Genomic DNA, 21769 nt, shown 5'->3' on the forward strand with positions numbered 1-21769 from the left:
ATGGAAAGATAGACTAAAAATTAATTGGAAATTAAACAATCTAATCCTAAAGAATGAGTGGGTCAAACAATAAATCATAGAAACAACCAGTAACTCCATTCAAGAGAATGACAATAATGACAACATACCAAAACTTATGGGATGCAGTGAAAGGGGGAAGTTTTGTATCTCTGAATGCTTATATGAATAAAACAGAGAAAGAGGAGATTAATGAATTTGGTATACATCTGAAAAAGCTAGAAAAAGAACAAATCAAAAATCCTCAATTAAATATCAAATTAGAAATACTGAAAACCAAAGGAGAGATTAATAAAATTGAAATTAAGAAAACAATTGAACTAATAAATAAAACTTTAGCCTGGTTTTATGAAAAAAAAAAAACAAAATTGATAAACCTTTGGCTAATTTGATTAAAAAAAGAAAGAAGAAAACCAAATTACCAGTATAAAAAATGAAAAGGGTGACTTTACCACTAATGATGAGGAAATTAAAACTGTATGCCTACAAATTTGACAATCTTAATGAAATTGATGGATGTTTACAAAAATATACATTGCCCAGATTAACAGAAGAGTAAGCAAAGTACTTAAATAACCCCATCTCAGAAAAAGAAATTGAACAAGTTATCAATGAATTCCCTAGGAAAGAATCTCCAGGGCCAGATGGATTTACAAGCAAATTCTATTGAACATTTAAAGAAAAATTAATTCCAATACTACAGAGACTATTTTAGAAAATTGACAAATAAAAAATTCTACCAAACTATTTTTATGATACAAATATAACACTGATACCTAAACCAGGAAGACTCAAAACAGAGAAAGAAAATTATAGACCAATTTCCCTAATGAATATAGATGAACATTTTAAATAAAATATTAGCAAAAAGATTACAGTAACTTATCATGAAAATAATACACTTCGATCAGGTAGGGTTTATACCAGGAATGCAGGACTGGTTCAATATTAGGAAAACTATCAGCATAACTGATCATATCAACAGCAAAACTAACAGAAACCATATGATTATCTTTTTTTTTTTTTGCTTTATTGTAGGGGCAATTGGGATTAAGTGACTTGCCCAAGGTCACATAGCTAGTAAATGTTAAGTGTCGGAGGCCGGATTTGAACTCAGGTCCTCCTGACTCCAGGGCCAGTGCTTTATTCACATATGTGATGATGTCCATTATCACCAGTGTTATTCAATATGGTACTAGGAATGTTCGTTTTAGAAATAAGAGAAGAAAAAAGAAACTGAAGGAATTAGAATAGGCAAAGAAGAAACTAAATTATCACTCTTTGCAGATGATATGATGATATATTTAGAGAATCCTAGAGAATCAAGTAAAAAACTACTTGAAATATTAAACAACTTTAGGAAAATTGCAGGATATAAAATAAACCCACATAAATCATTGGCATTTTTATATATTACTAACAAAATCCAGCAGCAAGAGATAGAGAAATTACATTTAAAGTTACTGTAGACATTATAAAGTATTTGGGAGTCTACCTGCCGAAACAAACCCAGAAACTATATGAACACAATTACAAAATACTTTTCACACAAATAAAGTCAGATCTAAATAATTGAAAAAACATCAGTTGTTCATGGGTAGGCTGAGCTAATATAATAAAACTGACAATTCTTTCTAAATTAATTTACTTAGTCAGTGCCATACCAATCAAACTACCAAAAATATTTTATAGAGCTAGAAAAAATAATTTCAAAATTTATCTGAAAGAACAAAAGTTTCCAAATATGAAGGGAATTAATGAAACCAAATGCTAGAGAAAGTGACCTCGCCATACCAGTTCTTAAATTGTATTATAAAGCAATAATCATTAAAACTACTTAGTACTAGCTAAGAAATAGAGGGGTAGATCAGTGGAATAAGTTAAGTACACAAGACACAGAAGTCAATGATTATAGCAATCTACTATTTAATGAACCCAAAGACCCCAGCTTCTGGGATAGGAGCTCATTATTTGACAAAAACTGCTGGGAAAACTGGAAAATAGTATGGTAGAAATTGAACATAAATCAATGTCTGACAGCATATACCAAAATGAAGTCCAAATGGGCATGAAGGCTGATTTAGATATACAGGCTGATACTATGAACAAATTAGGGGAGCAAGGAATAGTTTATCTGTCAGATTTATGGATAATGGAAAAATTCATGACCAAACAAGAGATGAGAACATTATGAAATTCAAAAGATATAATTTTGATTACATTAAATTGAAAAGTTTTTGTACAAAGCCAATGCAATCAAGATTAGGAGGGAAGCAGAGAACTGGGAAAGAATTATTACAACTAATGTATCTGATAAAGGCCTCATTTCTAAAATATATAGAGAAATGATTCTCCAATTGATAAATGGTCAAAAGATATGAACAGGCAGTTTTCAGAGGAAGAAATAAAAGCTATCTATAGTCATATAAAAAATGCTCTAAATTACTATTGATTAGAGATGCAAATCAAAACAACTCTGACATACCAGATCACACCTATCAGATTGGCTTACATGACAAAACAGGAAAATGATAAATGTTGGAGAAGATGTGGGAAAGTTGAAAACTAATTCGTTGTTGGTGGATTTGTGACCTGATCCAACCATTCTGGAGAGCAATTTGGAAGTATGCCCAAAGGGCTATAAAAAAGTGCATGCCCTTTGATCCAACAATACCACTTCTAGGGCTGTATCCCAAAGAGATCATGAAAATGGGAAAAGGATCCACATATACAAAAACATTTACAGCAGCTCTTTTTGTGGTGGCCAAGAACTGGAAATTGAGGGGATGCCCATTAATTGAGGAATGACTGAAGAAGTTGTGCTATGTGAATGTAATGGAATACTATTGTTCTATAAGAAATGCTGAACAGGAGGACTTCTGAAAAACCTGGAAAGACTTCTATGAATTGATGCTGAGTGAAGCAAGCAGAACGAGGAGAACATTGTACACAGTTACACCTACATTGTGTGATGACTGACTGATAGACTTAGCCCTTCTCAGTAATGCCAAGGACCTTAAACAATTCCAAAAGACTCGTGATGAAAATGCCATCCACATACAGAAAAAGAAATATGGAGTCTGAACACAGATCGAAGCAGACTATTTTCTTTTTTGTTTTGTTTTATGTTTTTCTTTCTCATGATTGCTCTCATTCATTGTAATTCTTCTATATATCTGACTAATGTGAAAATATGTTTAATAGAAATATATATGTAGAGCCTATTTCAGGTTGCATGCTGTCTTAGGCGGGGGGGGTGCAGAGGGAGGGGGAGAAAATTTAAAAATTATTAAAATGAATGTTGAAAACTAAAAATAAATAAATTAACCAAAAAAAAGAAAATAAAGATGTATTCCTCTCCCCCAAAAGCCAGGAGCAGAAGGAATCTCTCTGGGTCTCAATTTCTTCATCTGCAAAATCAAAAGTTTGTACTAGATGGATCCTAAAGTATCTAAATCTTTGATCCTATCAACTTAGTAGAGATTAATATGAAGTCTGAAACTAGAGTTTAAAAAAAATTAAACTCATACAAACAAGGTAGGAAAGCAAGAGCTAGACAATAGTTTGAAACAGTTCTGAAAGTTTTACTGGACTTGAAGGTCAATATGAAGGTCAAAATATAATTGACATTCATAAAACATAAGTTTTCAAAGTGCTTCATAGCACACCTCATTTAAACTTGCAACAAACCTATAAGGTAAGTGCTATAGTTAATATCGCATTTTACAGATGAGAAGACAATGTGAGATCAAGGTTAAGCAGTGCCTGAGATGGGATTTTAACACAGCTCTTCCTGAATCCAAGTATACCTTGCAATCTTTCTCATGTGCCTAGGATTCATTAAATAAATATATGTATATATATATATAATACAAATATGTGCATATTAATAAATAGGTATGTACCTACATGTATGTATATATGTATGTGTATATGTGTATACATGTATATTTTTATATATGTATCTGTATGTTTATATGTACACACATAATATATTTGCATCATGAACTCCTTTCACAGTTGGGTAAAGCCTATGGACCCTTTCTCAGAATATTTTAAATGCATCAAATAGAATACATAGGATCCTAAAAGAAGAAATTATATTAAAATACGGTTATTAAGATATTTTTTATAAAACTAGCTTCTATTGTGCTACTATCAGGGTAATCAATGAATAAGTGGTCTGAACTTTGGCACCGAGTGTGTGAGGAACCTTGTGGACCACAAGGGCATTGTAATTAGGAAAGTTTGCAAACCTTGCATTCTTAACTTTAAATGCATCTGACCAAGAAAATTATTGGGTACATAGGAACTTTCTAGTACATAGGTAGGTCAGTCACTTTACGTCAGCTAGAACCTACCAACAGGCCAATCCTCACCCCTAGGGGGTCTAAGAGGTGAAGTGATTTGACCAGGGTCATATCACCAGTATGTGTCAGAATCAGTACTTGAACCCAGGTCTTTCGGACTATAATGTTAGATTTTTATCTTCTACAATATGTTACCTTTCTTTGGGGAGTGTTAGTGTCTCGATGCTCTGCCTGGGATAGAGCACATTTGAAGTACTATGCTCAGGTCAGAGTCGCATTTTAGAAAGGACTGACAAATTAGACTTCAGGCTACCATAGTGGGGAAAGGCCTTGTATTCTCATGCTATATGACTGGCAGTTGAAGCCACTGGTGATAGTCAGCCTTGAGAAGAGAATACTTATAGGAGACACAACAGTCTTCAAGTATCCATCTTCAAGTATTTGAAGAGTTGTCAAGTATTTGGAGGGGAATCAGACTTGCTTTGCAAAACTAAGAATAATGAATAGAAGATGAAAAGTGGTCACTTTGGTTAAATATAAAGGAGCAAAAATCTTAACAGTTAGTCATTGTAGGGCTGGCTGAAGGGATAAATTGTCAAGGATTTATTTTCTACAAGATTTTTTATCTTGACACATGATGATTGATTAATGTATGAGATGAGCAATCCAATTTAAGTTGGTTGGTGAGGTCCCTACACATCCACATACACCTCTTTAGATGACTCCCCATTTTCATTGCAACTGTTTCTGTGTATTTAGTATATAGTTTTGGAGAGCTTACTCTTCTTTCTGGGATGCCTCACCTATAGAATTCTTGCTCATTGGATACCCCCTATCTTTACTTTGAACATTTTGAAATCAGCTGTCCCAATATCTAAGGTGTATATATCAGACTATTCCCTCCACCTTTATCACAAATTCTATAATTGAGAGACTTCTTTCCACCAAAGTTTCCATAATTTCTGTCTCAGCACTTAGCTTTTCCTTGTTGATGAGAAAAGATCCAGAATAGTATTTTCTCTCCTTCATTACTAAAACTTTGAAAGATGAATTATCATTAAAGCAAGTGAAGAAATTATTAGTTGTTCTGTATGGAGAGAGAATAAGTTTGGGCAGCTATCTGGGTGACTAAAATTCCCCACCCCTATAATATCATGATTCCATGGTAGGCATATGATGTTTCTTGACTTCCTCATTTGTTTCTTTTTCAACCTAAGTGGTCTGCAGTATATTTGTATGATAGTATGGCTTCTGATTTTGACTCCATTGATTTTTACCTAAATCCACTTACCCAATCCCTACCTCTGGTTCCTGGTTTTGTTTGATACATGTATCTTCTTTTTTAAAATTTTGTTTTTAACTTATGGAATAAATGAAGTATTTCTGTAATAGTATAATAAAAAAGATGATTGTACATGAAACTGCAAATCTATTATGTACAACTTGCTATTATATATATAAATAATAAAGTTATCATGTAAGTTTCTTTTTTCCTTTTCTTCCCTCCCCCTCTCATCCTACAGACAGCTACCATTAAGCACAAATAGGTATATATATATATACATATATATGTAAAATTATTCTGCATATACTTCTATTTATGAGTTCTTTCTCTGAATGCTGATAGTATCTTCCTTTGTATATTCTTGATTGTTAATTTGGGTTTTTATAATAGTCAAAATGACTTATTTGCTCAAAATCATTCTTAAAACAACAATGTTTTCTTGGTTCTCCTCATTTCTCTCTTCATTAGTTCATGCAAGTCCTTCCATATTTATCTAAGATGATTGAGTTCATCATTTCTTATAGCATAGTAGTATTCCATCACAATTATATGTCACAACTTATTTTGGCAATATCATCTATGCCTACATGAATGAACAGCAGTGGGCAGTAGTCATTTGCTTTGAAAAACCTAGGGAGATTTTCTATCATGTTGTGGATATATTCCCTGGGAAGTCAGCAGACCTATGGTAATTATCAGATCAACAAAAAAACTGTCTCATTAACCTACAAAAAGAAGTTATCAAACATCTCACCTCTTATTCTGACTTTTTTGAGTGGTCCCTCATCTGATATCATCTATACATTCGCATTAGCATTCCCTGGAGGGCAGGTAGCTGCTTCCTCCTTAGAGGACACTCGTTTGTGAAACAGAGATGGAAATGTTTCTAATTTCTCATATTTTCTTTTCTCTTCCAACTAAATGCATCTTTTGATTCTATAGTAGCATACACATACTCTTAGAACAATTCTCCCAACTTGCACCCAAATCCACAAGTTTGTTTCCCAGAGGGGTGACTTCTACTACTATCAGGGTTCTAGGAGTAACCTCGAGTTACAGCGTTTCTAGCACTGTAGTATATGAATCCCCACTAGTATGCTTTTTCTTTACACTTAACTAGTAGACAATGAGCTTTTAGAAAAGCTATTTACTAAGGTGTTAATAATAAAACATTCTTCCCCACCCACCCCGCAAAATCTTAGAACACATTTTCTCATAAATACATACAGATCCATGAGAAGAATGAGATCAAAATTAGAGTACGATGGTATTAAGACACATATGTAGGATACACATATGATTAAGAAGTAACTCATAGATTCTGACACTTTGTGGTCTGGAAGTTGTTTCTTGAATCCATAGTTAACATGCTTCTGTGGTGCAAGGCTCCATGTTCCTTGAAACTAGCTCCTTCTTTGGGTTATTATATTTCTACATCCATTTGTCCTTGGTGTGTCACTCTCTTCTTGGCCATATGTGTTGTCTCTCATTACTCTGATTTCTCTTTTAGGGTGCTGCACTTGGTGAGCACTAAGTAACCACATCAAAAATTAAACTGACCATATTTTGAGAGGTAGAAAGTACCTATAATACTAACATGGAAGACACTCAATAATGAAATGTCTATGGGAAGTCAGATAAATGTCTGGTTAGAATAAAGGTTAAATTCAGCACCAGATTAGAGGACAGGAAGATGAAATGACATTATATTATTTCTGCAACTCCAACCCGATATATTTAAACAAACAAAAATGGAAATGTGCAAAAGTAAAGATTTGGACTCCATCATCATTTACATAAACAATATAACTAATTTAAAACTGTTTGTACAACAAGTAGACCAAAGAGCCCCCAAACCACCTGAGCCAGCAAACAATTTCCTTTCCAACAAGAGAAACATGGCAACCAAGAACAATGCCAGTTTGGCATATTAATTCATTGGCAAACAATTATGGAGGAGGATGGAGTAGTATGATTTCACAATTCAGCAAAAAACAGTGAAAACAAAAATGGGCCTGTAGGGAGATTTATGTGGAATTCAGCTATCTTATGTCCTTCCAAGAACATTTGTAGAGTATACTAGAAGGATAACACACAGTGATACAAAAGACATTCATGCTAAAGGTGACAGAATTTTAAAGGTGTTCAAGGACCAATTTTTAAGATATCTCAGAGGGAAAGAATCCAAAAGAATGTAAAAGAGCAGAAAACAATGCTTTTACCATGTCTTTCTCCCTCCCCCAGAAGGGAAGAACTCTGGTTCCATATAACTATTTTTTGTCTCTATAAAATCCTTATGAGAATGGTTTATGTATTATCATAAAATCTTATGAGCATGATATATAAGTCACAGGGTATTCTTGATGTAAAAGAAAAAGTCAGGCTTTTCCCAACTATTTTCTACAGCAGAGCAGATCTTTGCAGATACACAATTACGTGATTACATGATATAGAAAACAGAAGTATTATCTATTGTTTGCTAATTTTAAAAACCATTTTGCCACGGCAACCGTTTCTGTTACTAATCATATGTGACTTTGTATTAATTACATTAAGACCTCCATAGAATCCGTAATTGTTTTAAAGAAATTAGCCTTACTATTCACATTGGCAAAAGCAAAGTAGATAAAAATAAGGCCCAGATTATTACACGAAGCTAGTTGTGCAGCTTATTGAGGTAGTCCATCCGTGTATGAATCTTGGATAGATAATGTAACTATGGATGAGGAACTGGGTTCCAAATACTTAACACTTATATAGTGCTTCAAGGCTTACAGAGCACTTTACAAATGGTATTTACTTCACACATGTTATCTTGTTTGATATTCACCAACACTGGGATGTAGGTGCTATCATTATCACTTGACAGAAAAGGAAACTGAGGTGCACTGAGGGTAAGGGACTTGCTTGTTGTTATGCAAGTAGTAAGTGTCTGAGGTCAAGTTTGACCTCAGGTCTGCTTTACTTCAGGTCCGGTGCTCTATCCACTGTTTCATCTGCCTGCTCAGGGATGAAATAAGATACAACACATTCCCATGACATTACACAAAAAATGATTAACTGTATCTTAACATACAGAAGATGGCTAGTTAATTATTCATTTTACTATAAGCTATATGTGTGTGCTATTCATAGTATTCCTTTTAGGATCAGCTGTTTGTGTGCTGTCAGATTATTGCCTGGATAGAAGAAGGGTCAAAATCAACATAACATTAGAAGAAAGGAAAAAGATATAAAGATACTGTTAGAATTTACAACAATTCCAAACTATTTAAACAAGCTGTTGACTCCATTTGGGAAATAATGTTGTGTTTCTATTGATCTTAAGCTGCTCACAGTTGCAAAAGCCCATCTCTTTAACATTAATTTACTCTCAGAGGTCCATGTGAATCATGGAAGACGATGATTTCTCAAGAAATAAATTTGCAGTTTTCTTAAAGGGCATTTAAGATGCACATGGTGAATATAAGTCAGATTCACTTCATTACCATCTTGGGTTTGCATGAAGCTGTCATTAAAAGCATTAAGGTAATTTATAACTAGAAAAGAATTTTACCACTCCTATAACAACAATGAGAGGGAATAGATGGACACCCAAGTGCTATAGCAAGATCTCTGAGATATTAAAAGATATTCAGAAGAAATCTCCCAAAGTGTTAAATGAATCCTTTATGAAAATCCACATGAACAAGGATCATGGGAAAGAGAAGACATGGATGTGTTTTGACCTGAGTTGATGACAGTAATAACCACACTGATGAGATCATAGCCCCATTTTAAGTATCTATAAGTAAATAAAAGGAAATAGCAACAGGTCTCTCCCTATCTCTGAGAAATAACGGATAGGACAAATGAAGTATTCTTTCTTTGAGTCCTGAAATCCTCAGCTCCCTTCTATGTTCCGTTCAGCTGCTACCTCCTACACAAAGCTTCAGTTGATCTCTTCCCAGGCACTTAGCACTCACTCTAAGTATCTTGAAATTACCTTGTATGTACTTTAGATTTATTTAGGTACATGCTTTATCCATTTAGTAGATATAAACTTCTTGAAGAGAGGAAATGTCTCATCTTTGGCCTTGTATCCTCAGAACCTAGCATAACGTCTGGCACATATTGTCGTTAATGTTTAACAATGAAAAAGAATTTGACTCTTAAAGATTCTTTAATCTTTTCAAAGGGAAGATTGTATGACAATCCAAGCTATGCAAATTCACCAACCTCCCTCTCCCAACTAGAGTTAGAGAAGTCCTCACTCCCAGTGAGAGGTCAGGTATTGAGGAGATGTTAAAGTGCCCAAGAGCATTCCCTCAGGGAAACCATACTATAAATGATGGTAAGACCTACAACCATATATTTCACAGTAACCAGCCATTACTTATAACATTGTTTTCCTGGGAAAATGTGTCAAGTTTGAACTCACTTAAAATGAGCTTTTGGATATCCAGACGCAGCCAACGGTCACAAGCATAATTAAATTTGGTAGCCATGATGGATAACAGAAAGAACACTTTCTGGGGAATAAGAGATCCTGGGGAATCTAGTTCAAGCTCGCGCTAGCTCGACAGTGGTAGCATGTGGACAGAGGCCCTAGAAGTTGAATTAGAGAGCGTTTATAGATTTTAGATCGTTGCAGGTCAAATTTGGATACAAAATCACTATTTAGATATCCTCTAAGCTCCCTTTGGCCTCTAGATCTAGGATTCCATGATTCTGTGATTCCCCCACTGGCTCAGAAGTCAGCAACCACTGTCCAGGGATGGTTGGTTGCTTGTTGAGGGTTTCAATACCTTGGACAATGACCAAACCTGCCTGGAACCTTGGTCATTTGGGAGTTTTGTGGCTTTAATTTCTTGAATTCTTCATAACATTGCATTGCAAGGTCATGGGAACAAGTAATAAATGAGCTCCCTAAGAAAAAATTCCTAAGACTAGGTGGATTTATAAACAAAATCTACCAAATATTTAAAGAACAATTAATTCCAATACTATATGAACTATTTGAAAACATGTAAGGGAGGATTCCTACCAATTACCTTTTATAACAGAAAAATGGCTTTGTTTCTTAAACCAGGGAGAGAAAAAGCAGAAAAAGAAAATTATAGAGTAATTCCACTAATGAATATTGATGCAAAATTTTAAAAAATACCAGAAGGGAGATTAGTGCAATATGTCACAAAAAGCATATACCATAACCAGGGTATATTTATACCTGTAATGTAGGGCTCTTTCAATATTAGGAAAACTATAAGCACAATTAGCTATATCAATAACAAAAACAACAAAAATCATGTAATTATATCAATAGATGCAGAAAAAGTTTGACAAAACTCAATATCCATTCCTATTTAAAACACTAGAAAGCATAGGAATAAATAAAGCTTTCCTTAAAATGATAAATAAAATCTCTATAAAATCAAGAGCAAGCATTATTGGAAATGGGGATAACTAAGAAGCCTTTTCAAGATGATCATGGGTAAGGCAAGGATATCCATTATTGCCATTATTATTCAACATTGTGCTAGAAATGCTAGCTAGAACAATAAGACAAAAAAAAAAGAAATTGAAGGTATAAGAGTAGGCAAAATTATTACTCTTTGTAGAAGATATGATGGCATACTTACAGGATCTTAAAGACTCAATTAAAACCTAGTTGAAACAATTAACATTAGCAAAATCACAGAATATAAAATAACCCATATAAATCATCAGCATTTCCATATATAACACAAAAACAAGCAGGAAGAGATAGAAAGAGAAATTCCATTTAAAATAACTGAGGACAGTATAAAATACTTGAAAGTCTATCTTCTAGGACACACCTGGGGACTATATGAGCACAATTTAAAAACACTTTTTACATAAATAAAGACAGATCTAAACAACTGGAAAAATGTTAATTACTCATAGGTAGGCAGATCCAATATAATAAAAATGACAATGCTCCCTAAATTAATTTCCTTCCTCGGTGTCATACTAAACAACCAAAGAATTACTTTATAGAGCCAGAAAAAAAAACAATAGCAGAGTACATCTGGAGGAACAAAAGGTCAAGAATATTAAGGGAATCAGTGAAAAAAATTGAAGGCCTATTAATATCAGATTTCAAACTGTATCACAAAGCAATCACCATCCTGAATAAGAAAGAGTGGTTGATCAGTGGAATAGGTTAGGTGTCCAGTATACAAAAGAAATGAGCACAGTAACCTAGTATGTGATAAACCTAAAGATTCCAGCTTGTGTATAGTTCCAAATTATTCTCCAGAATAATCGGACCACTTCCTAACTCCAATAACAGTGTTAGTATACCTATTTTCCCACACCCTCTCCACTATTTGTCAAGACAAGAATTTTTCATTTAGCAAAACCTGCTCATGAAACAGGAAAACAGTCTGGCAGAAAAAGAGCATAGACCAACATCTCACACTATATACAAGGATAAGTTCAAAATGGATATGTGATTTGGAAATAAACGTAGATATGATAAGAAAATTAGGGGAAAATGGAAGCATTTGTCTGGAAGTTCAATGGACAAGGGAAGAGCTCATGACCACACAAGAGACAGAGGATCAAGGCATGTAAAAAGGATAATTTTGGATACATAATTTGTATAAACAAACCCAATACAGTCTAAATTAGAAGGAAAGCAGGGAATTGAGAATAAAATTATGTCATTTCTTTGGTAAAGGTCTCATTTCTCAAATATGTGGAGAACTTACCTAAATGTATAAAAATAAGAGCCATTCACCAACTGTTAAATGGTCAAAATATATGAACAAGCAGTATTCAAAAGAAAAAAAATCAAACTTATCAATAGTGACATGAAAAAATGCTCTAAATCACTAATAATTAGAGAAATGCAAACTAAAACAACTGTGAGGTACCAAGTCACATGTATTAGATTGGTTAACATGACAGAAAAGGAAAATGACAGATAGTGGGGAGATATGGAAAAATAGGTACACAAACACTGTTAGTGGAGTTATGAAGTAGTCAAATTATTCTGGAGAAAAGTTTGAAACTATACCCAAATGGGCTATAAAACTGTGCATATCCTTTCATCCAATAATACCACTGCCAAATCTATATCACAAAGAGATCAAAGAGAAGAGAAAAGGATACAAATGTACAAAAATATTTGCAGTAGCTCTTTTTGTAGTGGCAAAGAACTGGAAATTGAGGGCATTCAATCAACTGGAATAGCTAAATAAGTTGTGGTATATGACTATGGTGGAACACTATTGTGCTGTAAGAAATGATGAAGGCAATGGTTTCAGAAAAACCTAGGAAGTCTAGATGAACTGACACAAAGTGAAATGAATAGCACTAGGAAAGCATTGTACACAGTAACAGCAATATCATAAGATTGATCACCTGTGAAAGATTTAGCTATTCTAATCAATACAGTGATCTAAGATGATTCTTAAGGACGCATGACAAAAAATGCTGTCCACTTCAAGAGAGAGAGAAAACTGATCTATTTTGAGTGCAGATTAAAGCATATTTTTTCACTTTTAAATTTTTTCTTGCTTTTTTTTTCTGGCCACATGGCTATTGTTAAAATGTTTTATGTGGCTTCATATGTATAATGGGTATCATTTCTTGTCTTCTCAGTGGGTAAGGAAGAGAGTGGAGGGAGGGAAAGAATTTAGAACTGGAAATAAACACAAAAATTTAATTTAATTTAAAAAATAAGGTTGGAGAAACATAGTCAGAACTTGGAGGGACCTTAGCGAGCATTCAGTCTAGTCTCCCATTTTTGAGGGTCAGAAATGGAGACCCAGAGAGACAAAATGCCTTGTGGAAGATCATACATTGTTAATAGAAGACTTGGGAACAAAGCCCAGGGCACTTGACTCTCAGTACACTGCTCTTTCTACCACACCACTAGAAGAATGTGGCCACGGGGCTGCCAGGTAGCACAGCGAGTAAGAGCACTGCTTCCAGTGTCGGGATGACCTGGGGATCAAATCCGGGCTCAGATACTTAGCACCACACCCAGAAATAACTGGCCATGTAACCTTGAGCAAGTTACTTAATGCTGATTGCTTTAAAAAAAAAAAAAAGAAGAATGTGGCCACCTAACCTTTATTTCCTGCCAGAGGAAGTGTCATAAACTTTTATATAAAAGCCAAATTGTACCATGTCAATATTGAATTAAACAAAGGAAGACTAACTATATGCTCCAGCCCATCTTGACCCTAATTACTATCAAGCTTCATAATTAATTTAGATATTCACCTTGGCAGTTGTGTGGAGGATGGATTAGAGTGAGGAGAGGTTTCAGGTAGAAAGAACAAATAAGAGACTACAACAGTAGTCCAGCAGAGAAATACTAAGGGCCTAAACTAAGGTTATGGATGTACAAATCATAGAGAAGAAACATAGTCAAGATAAAAATGATGATTTGTTTCACTATTCATTTAAACTCCATTTTATACCTAACTCTTCTTTTCCTGTTTTCATACCTTCCCCTCTATGTTTACTTCTCTGGTTTAATTTGATTGGCATCTTTAAGATCCCGCCTTGCTTTTATGCCTCCAGATCTACTTCCAGGTTCAGTTTCACAATACTGCAGAATCACAAAACATCAGAAAAGGAAGAGACTTTTAGAGGTCACCTGGTAACAACCCCTTCTTTTTATATGATATTTTATTTTTCCCCCAATTACATGCTAAGTTTTTTTTTAAATTTAAAAAAAGTTTTGGGTTCCAAATTCTATCCATCCCTCCCTCTTTCCTTCATCTCCCCCTTCCCTGAGATGGTAAGCAATCTGATATAGTTTATACATGTACGATTAAGTAAAACATGTCCACATTAGTAGTTTTCTACAAGAAGAATAAAACAACAAAAAAGAATGAAAAAAAGAAAAGGAAGAAAGGAAGGAAAAAAGGAAGAGAAAAAAAGAAAAAGGGAAGGAAGAAAGAAATAGTGAAAATATTCTGTATTCAAAGTATCAGTTCTTTTCTCTGGAGGTGGCTAGCATGTCTCATCATGAGTCTTTTGGGATTATCTTGGGTCATTGTTTTGCTAAGAATAGCTAAGTCATTCACAATTCTTCATCATACAATATTGCTGTTACTGGGTACAATGTCCTCCTGATTCAGCTCCCTTTACTTTATATCAGTTCATGTAAGTCTTTCCAGGCTTTTTTGAAATCATTCTACCTGTCATTTCTTATAGCATAATATTCCATCACAGTCACATACCACAGCTTGTTTTGCCATTCCCCAATTGATGGGCATTCCCTCAGTTTCCAATTCTTAGCCACCATAAAAAGAGCTGCTTTAAATATTTTTGTACAAATAGGTACCTTTCCTTTTTTTTATGTCTTTGGGATATTGACCTAGCAGTGGTATTGCTATAACTTCCTCTTTTTTACAAAGAGGAAACAGAAACCCTGAGAGTAAAAGTGATGTGTCTAAGATGATGAATCTAGTAGGTGGTTGAATGGGGATTTAAATCTAGGAGTTCTGAGCCCAATCCCAATGTCTTCTCTCTTCACTGTGCTGCCTTTTTTTGAAGGGTTCTGAACTGAACCACAATCCCCCAGTCCTAGCAGGACCTATCCCAACCTGTCTTCAGGACAGTAACATTGTCTCATTAAACAGAATTTCATTTCTATGTCTCTGTCTCTATAGATGGGTTTAGTTTGTTGAAACATCATATTCCTGTGCCACCTCAATATGGTCTATGGCTTAGAGATGTCTAAACTTCTCTGTGCATTAAGGTACTGCCTAACTTGGTATGTCTCCTTCAACTCAATTTCCTTTTCATTGCAGCTGCTTCTGGGAATTTCCTTCCCCTTCTATCATGCTGGCATAAACTCCATCTCACTGCCTGTGGATTTCTGTCTTGTGTGTCTCTGACTCTATAGTAGCTCTGGGAGTCTTTTTTGTTTCCTTATCCTTCCAGATTTACTTGTTGAATTGAAACTTTATGTCAGGGCCAGGCCTAAAGCACTTCTAGAGGAAATATTTGAACTTTGCTTATTTTTTTGGTATTCTATTGTGTCTTCCTGATGCTTTCTCTGAGCATTAAGTATTGTGCTCTTTAGGGATCTCAGAGATGGTTTATACTAAGGACCTGCAAATTTTGGGGGCCCCTAACCAGAGGCAAGCCTATAACTATATCACGCAGACCTTTACTGGGAGCAGGAACTTGCAAAGCTCCATCCAAGAGAACAATAATCATACTTTACTCTAGATCAGACAGCTTTGTGGGGCACCAATCAACAAAAGCTTCCTTTTAAAAATTAAAATCTATTTTATTGATATCTTTTGTTTTTATATTCCCCAAATTCTCCCAACTATCCTTCCTCTCCCTTCCAAGAAAATCATCCTTTGTTTTTTGCATAGCAAAAAATACTTTCAAAGAAGAAAATTAAAAGAAAAAGTTTGCAAAACAAATCAATATATTGAAAAAGTCTGATAATATATGCAATATTCATTACCAGTGAACCACTCAGTACTGCAAAGGAGTAGTATAGGGATGTCTTCTATTTATTCTTGGGCATATGCTTCCAACAACTTTTAAAAAATGATTTATTTAGTATTTTATTTGCTCCCAATTACACGTAAAATTAATTTTTAACATTTGTTTTTAAAATTTTAAGTTCCAAATTCTCTCCTTTCCTGCCCACTACTCTCACTGAGAAAGCAAGCAATTTGATATAAGTTATACATGTGAGTTGTGCAAAATATATTTCCATATTAGTCATGTTTTAAAAAAAATAGACCAAAAAATCCAAGAAAAATAAAGACCTGTATTCAGATTTGTATTTAGACTACATCAATTCCTTTTCTGGGGATGGATAACATTTTTTCATCATAAATTCTTCAGAGTTGTCTTGGATCATTGTATTGCTGAGATTAGCTAAGTCATTCATAGTTGACCATCTTACGATATTGCTGTTAATGTGTACAATGTTCTTCTGGTTCTACTCATTTCACTTTGTATCAGTTCATACATGTCTTTCCAGTAGCACTTACTATGTGTCAACCCATTTCTCTTAAGCATTGGAATGAAACAGTTGAGTAGTTTCATTGCTTTTGCTATAATAGACCTGCCCTGAGGCCCACATGCTTAGACTATTGCAGTAGTATTCTGGTTGGTCACCCTGATTCAAGTATCACCCACTACTTCAGTCCATGGCCCATTCACCTGTCAAGTTGTCCTAAAGTGCAGCTCCAATCGTGGCACCCTCTCATTCAGTAAACTACAGTGGCTCCCTCTTACCTCTAGGACCAAATAACAAAATCCTTTGTTTGGCTTTTAAACTCTGCACGATCTGGGTGCTTCCTATCTTTCCAGTCTTCTTGCACCTTACTCCCTTCCATTTCCTCAGTGATCCAGTGACATTGGCCTCCTTGCCGCTCCTTAAACAAGACACTTCCTCTCCCAACTCTTCATTTTCTCTGGTTGTCCTTCATGCCTGGAACTCTCATTCCCCATTTCTCTTTCCTGACTTCTCTGGCTTTCTTCAAGTCTTAGCTAAAGTTTTTACCTTCTTCAATAAGGCTTTCCTACTTATCTTTAATCTTTGTGCCTTCCCTCTGAGATTATCTTTAATTTATCCAGTACATATCTCTTTTGCATATAGTTGCTTGTATGTTGTCTTCCTCTTAACTGTGATATCCTACAGATTTATTCATTATCTGTGTATGTGTTCGTTTATTTGATTATTCATGCCTTTCTTTGTGTCTCCAGTGCTCAGTACAACATCTGGCACATATTGTTGTTGTTCAGTCATATCCAACAATTTGTGACCCTGTAGACCATAGCATGTCAGTACTGTCCCTGGAGTTTTCTTGGCAAAGATATTGGAGTGCTTTGCCATTTCCTTCTCCAGTGGATTAAGGCAAACAGGAGTTAAGTGACTTGTCCAATGTCCCACAACTAGTAAGTATATGAAGTCAAATTTGAACTCAGGTTTTCTTGACTCCAGGCCTAGCACTCTATCCATTGAGTCACCTAACGGATGTCAGACAACTGACAGCATCAGAATGAAATAGTTGCATAGTTTCATTGCTTTTGCTATAATAGCCCTGCCCCTGAGGCCCCCATGCCTAGACTATTGCAATAGTCTTCTGGTTGGTTACTCTGATTCAAGTATCTACTCTAGCCTCCTGCCACATATTAGGTGCTTAATAAACACTTTTTTAAAAAATTATTTTTGGGGCAACTAGGTGGTGCAGTGAATAGAGCCCTGGAGTTAGGAGGACCTGAGTTCAAATCCAACCTCGGACACTTAACACTTACTAGCTGTGTGACCTTGGGCAAGTCACTTAACCCCAATTGCCCTTCCCATCCCCCTTCAAAAAGCAAAAAAAATGTTTTTAGTTTCCAACATTCACTTCCATAAGATTTTGAGTTTTAAATTGTCTCCCCCTCCATTCCCACCTCCCTCCCCAAGATGGCATGCGATGTGATATAGGATCTGCATATACATTTATATTAGACATATTTTCACATTAGTCATGTTGTAAAGAAGAATTAGAAGAAGTAGGAGGAACCATGAGAAAGAAGAAACAAAAGAAAACGACAAAAAATAGAGCAAATAATATGCTTCAATCTGCATTCAGACTCCATATTTTTTTCTCTGGATGTGGACAGCATTTTCCATCCTGAGTCTTTTTGGAGTTGTCTTAGATCCCTGCCTTGCTGAGAAGAGCTTGGTCTATCAAAGTTAGTCATTGCACAATGTGACTGTTACTGTGTACAGTGTTCTCCTGGTTCTGCTTGCTTCATTCAGCATCAGTTCATAAAAGTTTTTCCAGGTTTTTCTGAAGTCCATTTGCTCCTCATTGCTTATAGCACAATGGTATTCCTTTACAGTCATATAGCACAACTTGTTCAGCCATTCCCAATTGATGGGTATCCCCTCAATTAATAAATACTTGTTAACTTGACTTGACTCATTAGGAAATGGAAAGGAAGAATTATTTGATAGATCTGAAGAGGCAATAGTTGCCTCATAGACTGTTATACCCAGAGGGACAATAGGGAGAATGGTACCATTAAGGGGCTCTGATAGGACCGACCTCCAAGGCAAAGAAGCAGCTTTGTGGTAATGAAAATTACTTAATTTGGTGCTATAAGACTTGAGTCACTGCCACTTACCAGCTGTGTGATTTTGTGCAAATAACTTTCCTTCTCTGGACCTCAGTTTCATTATCTGTAAAATGAAATGATTAGACAATAGGATATCCAAGGTCAGAGAAATGTAGAACCTCAGAGTTGCATGCAAAGTTAAAGGCTCTTAACTCTATTATTCTGTTATTCATCAATTAGTTCATTCATGAAAACTTAGCGATGGTCATCTTTTGTACAGTGAACTTTTGGGGGGATATTAAAGGAGAAGTTGTTTTGAGAAGCCTTCCTTTCCCCGCCTCTCACTCCAGATCTCCTACAATTAGATCTCAGCAGAAAGTCCAGCAAAGCAGAGGTTAGGTGGAGCCTTTTCCCAAACTCTCCGATCTTCTTGCCAACCCCTCTTTCTCCCTTTCTCTCCAAGTTTAATGCTGACCTTCCTATTACTACCCCTATGAGAAAGAACCCACAGCCTATATTCTACTATAAATCTTGAGTCTATTCCCTCATTCCCAATGGTAATGAGCTAGATTCCTTTTGTTTTCCCCTATTATCATATAGACATGGCTATGCATGCCACTTTATGAGTGGGGAATCAACAATTACAACATTTCTGGTAAGACGGAAGACCAATGAATCTTATCATGTGCTCTGGCATCAACCTCTAAGAACCACTGGACCTTATCATCTAATCTACTACTATGCCCTACAAACCCCGTGGTATGGCACCTGACCCACTGATACCTAGAAAGGACCACTGGGCCTTTTCATCCATCCTGTAGTTGAATCCTCTTTTACATATTGTCTCTTCCAATTAGAATATGAACTTCTTGAGAGCAAGGTCTGTCTTGTTTTTTATTTGTATTCTCAGTACTTAGCCTGGTGCTTGGCATGTAGCAAGTTCTTAATAAATTTTTAAAATATTTTTATGCACACAAAGATAAGCATAAGACCTGTTAGCTCTCTTCTCTGATGAACACTTGGAACAAACTCACAACATATAATAGAATTAAAGATCTGTGCTGCAAAAACTAATGTCTTTACTATAAATTTTTTGAGGACAAGGACAATTTCTACTGCTTCTTTCTATCCCCCACAGCACCTAGCTCTGTGCCCTTCACATGGTAGGTGCTCAATAAATAGTTGCTGGCTGATTTCAGTAAACAAATGAATACTTCTCAGAAATCTGTGCAGCAACTTTAAAACCTCTCAGTGCTCATATTCATTTAGTTCAGGGTCATGGCCATATGGTTTTTAGATAGATCACATCTTTTTTCTAAGTTTTTTTTTAATCTACTCCAGTGTCTAGCACACAGTAGACACTCCATAAATGTTTGTTGAATTATTAACTTCAACCTAGGGTATGTACAAGTAATCCATATAACTTCAAGGGTTTATTCATTTAAAATCAATCAAAAGACTTAAAGCAATTTTCCAGAATCTTAATAAAGGAAAAGTTTCCATTTGCTTATTATCTTTCCTTCCCTCAAAGCTTAGATTAGTTTGTAGATTTTTTCTGTTTATCTCTCACTGTGGTAAGAAGTGAATGAAGCAGTGACTGATAGACCAGTATCTCAAGGATAGGGACAAGAATCTCTCTTATAACATTCCTAACAAGTGGGTATGCCACCTGTACCAGTGTTTTGGACAAGATGATCTCTAAGTTCTAGCTCAAACATTTAGTGATTAAATACAGGAAAAAGATGTGATTTCATCAACACATAGAACTCCTCCTATTAATGCTTCCCATCTTTGATTTAGCAAGTAAATCTTTTTTTTTTTTTGCTTTTTTTTGGAGGGGGAAGGTAGGGCAGTTGGGGTTAGGTGACCTGCCCATGGTCACATGACTAGTTTTTTTGTGTTAAGTGTCTGAGGCTGGATTTGAACTCAGGTCCTCCTGATTCCAGGGCCGGTGCTCTATTCACTGTGCCACCTAGCTGCCCCTAGCATGTAAATCTTAACAGAGTTACCTGAGTCACATATAGACACATGTCCAGGATTATAGGTTTAAGCAATGTGAGAGTCTGGATTTGAACTCAGATTAGCCTGACTCCAATCCCAACACAATTCACTGCTTTACCCTGTCTCATACATATCTTCTCCCTAATATCCCAGCAGACTTTTAAGTCCCTTTAGGAAATGGACTTTCATTTCCTAAAAATATCATTTTTGTATACCTAGGGCCTAGCACAGGGCTTTACATTTAATAAATGTTTGTTCAATAAAATTGATAGGATAATTAAGAGAAAAGTTTAGTGCATAGGACATTATCCTGGTCAATCATAGGTAGTCTGAAGATCCTGATCACTTGGGCAGAGAAGAAAGGTTGGTTAAGAGGAATCTGTCAAGAATGCCTAGGTCCCATTTGTACAAAAATATTTATAGCAACTCTTTTTTTGTGGTGTCCAAGAACAGGAAATTGAGGATATTCCCATCAGTTAGGGAAAGGCTAAATAAACTGTGGTATGTGATTGTGGTGTAATAATATTGTGCTATAAGAAAGGACAAGCACAATGAGATTTGAAAAACCTGGAAAGACCTACATGAACTAATGCAAAGTGAAGAGGAGAACCAGGAGAACATTGTACACAGTAACAGCAACACTGCACAATAAAGAATGGTGAATGACTTCGCTATTCTCAACAATACAATGATCCAAGACAATCCCAACTCATGATGAACTGTGCTAGCTGCCTCCCGAGAAAAACCTGATATTGTCTTAATATAGACTGAAGCATGCTGCTTTTCTCTTCCTTCCTTCCTTCCTTCCTTCCTTCCTTCCTTCCTTCCTTCCTTCCTTCCTTCCTTCCTTCCTTCCTTCCTTCCTTCCTTCCTTCCTTCCTTCCTTCCTTCCTTTTTTTGGTTTTGCTTTTTGGAGGGAGGAAGACAGGGCAATTGGAGTTAAGTGACTTGCCCAAGGTCACACTGGCTAGTAAGTGTTAGGTGTCTGAGGCTGGATTTGAACTCAGGTCCTCCTGACTCCAGGGCCAGTGCTCTATTCACTTTACCACCTACCCACCTCCTTCCTTCCTTCCTTCCTTCCTTCCTTCCTTCCTTCCTTCCTTCC

The sequence above is a fragment of the Petaurus breviceps genome, unplaced genomic scaffold (assembly GCF_028583685.1).
Source record: "Petaurus breviceps papuanus isolate PSGF00001 unplaced genomic scaffold, PetGlider_PUasm1.0 91133, whole genome shotgun sequence".
Taxonomy (NCBI): Eukaryota; Metazoa; Chordata; class Mammalia; order Diprotodontia; family Petauridae; genus Petaurus; species Petaurus breviceps.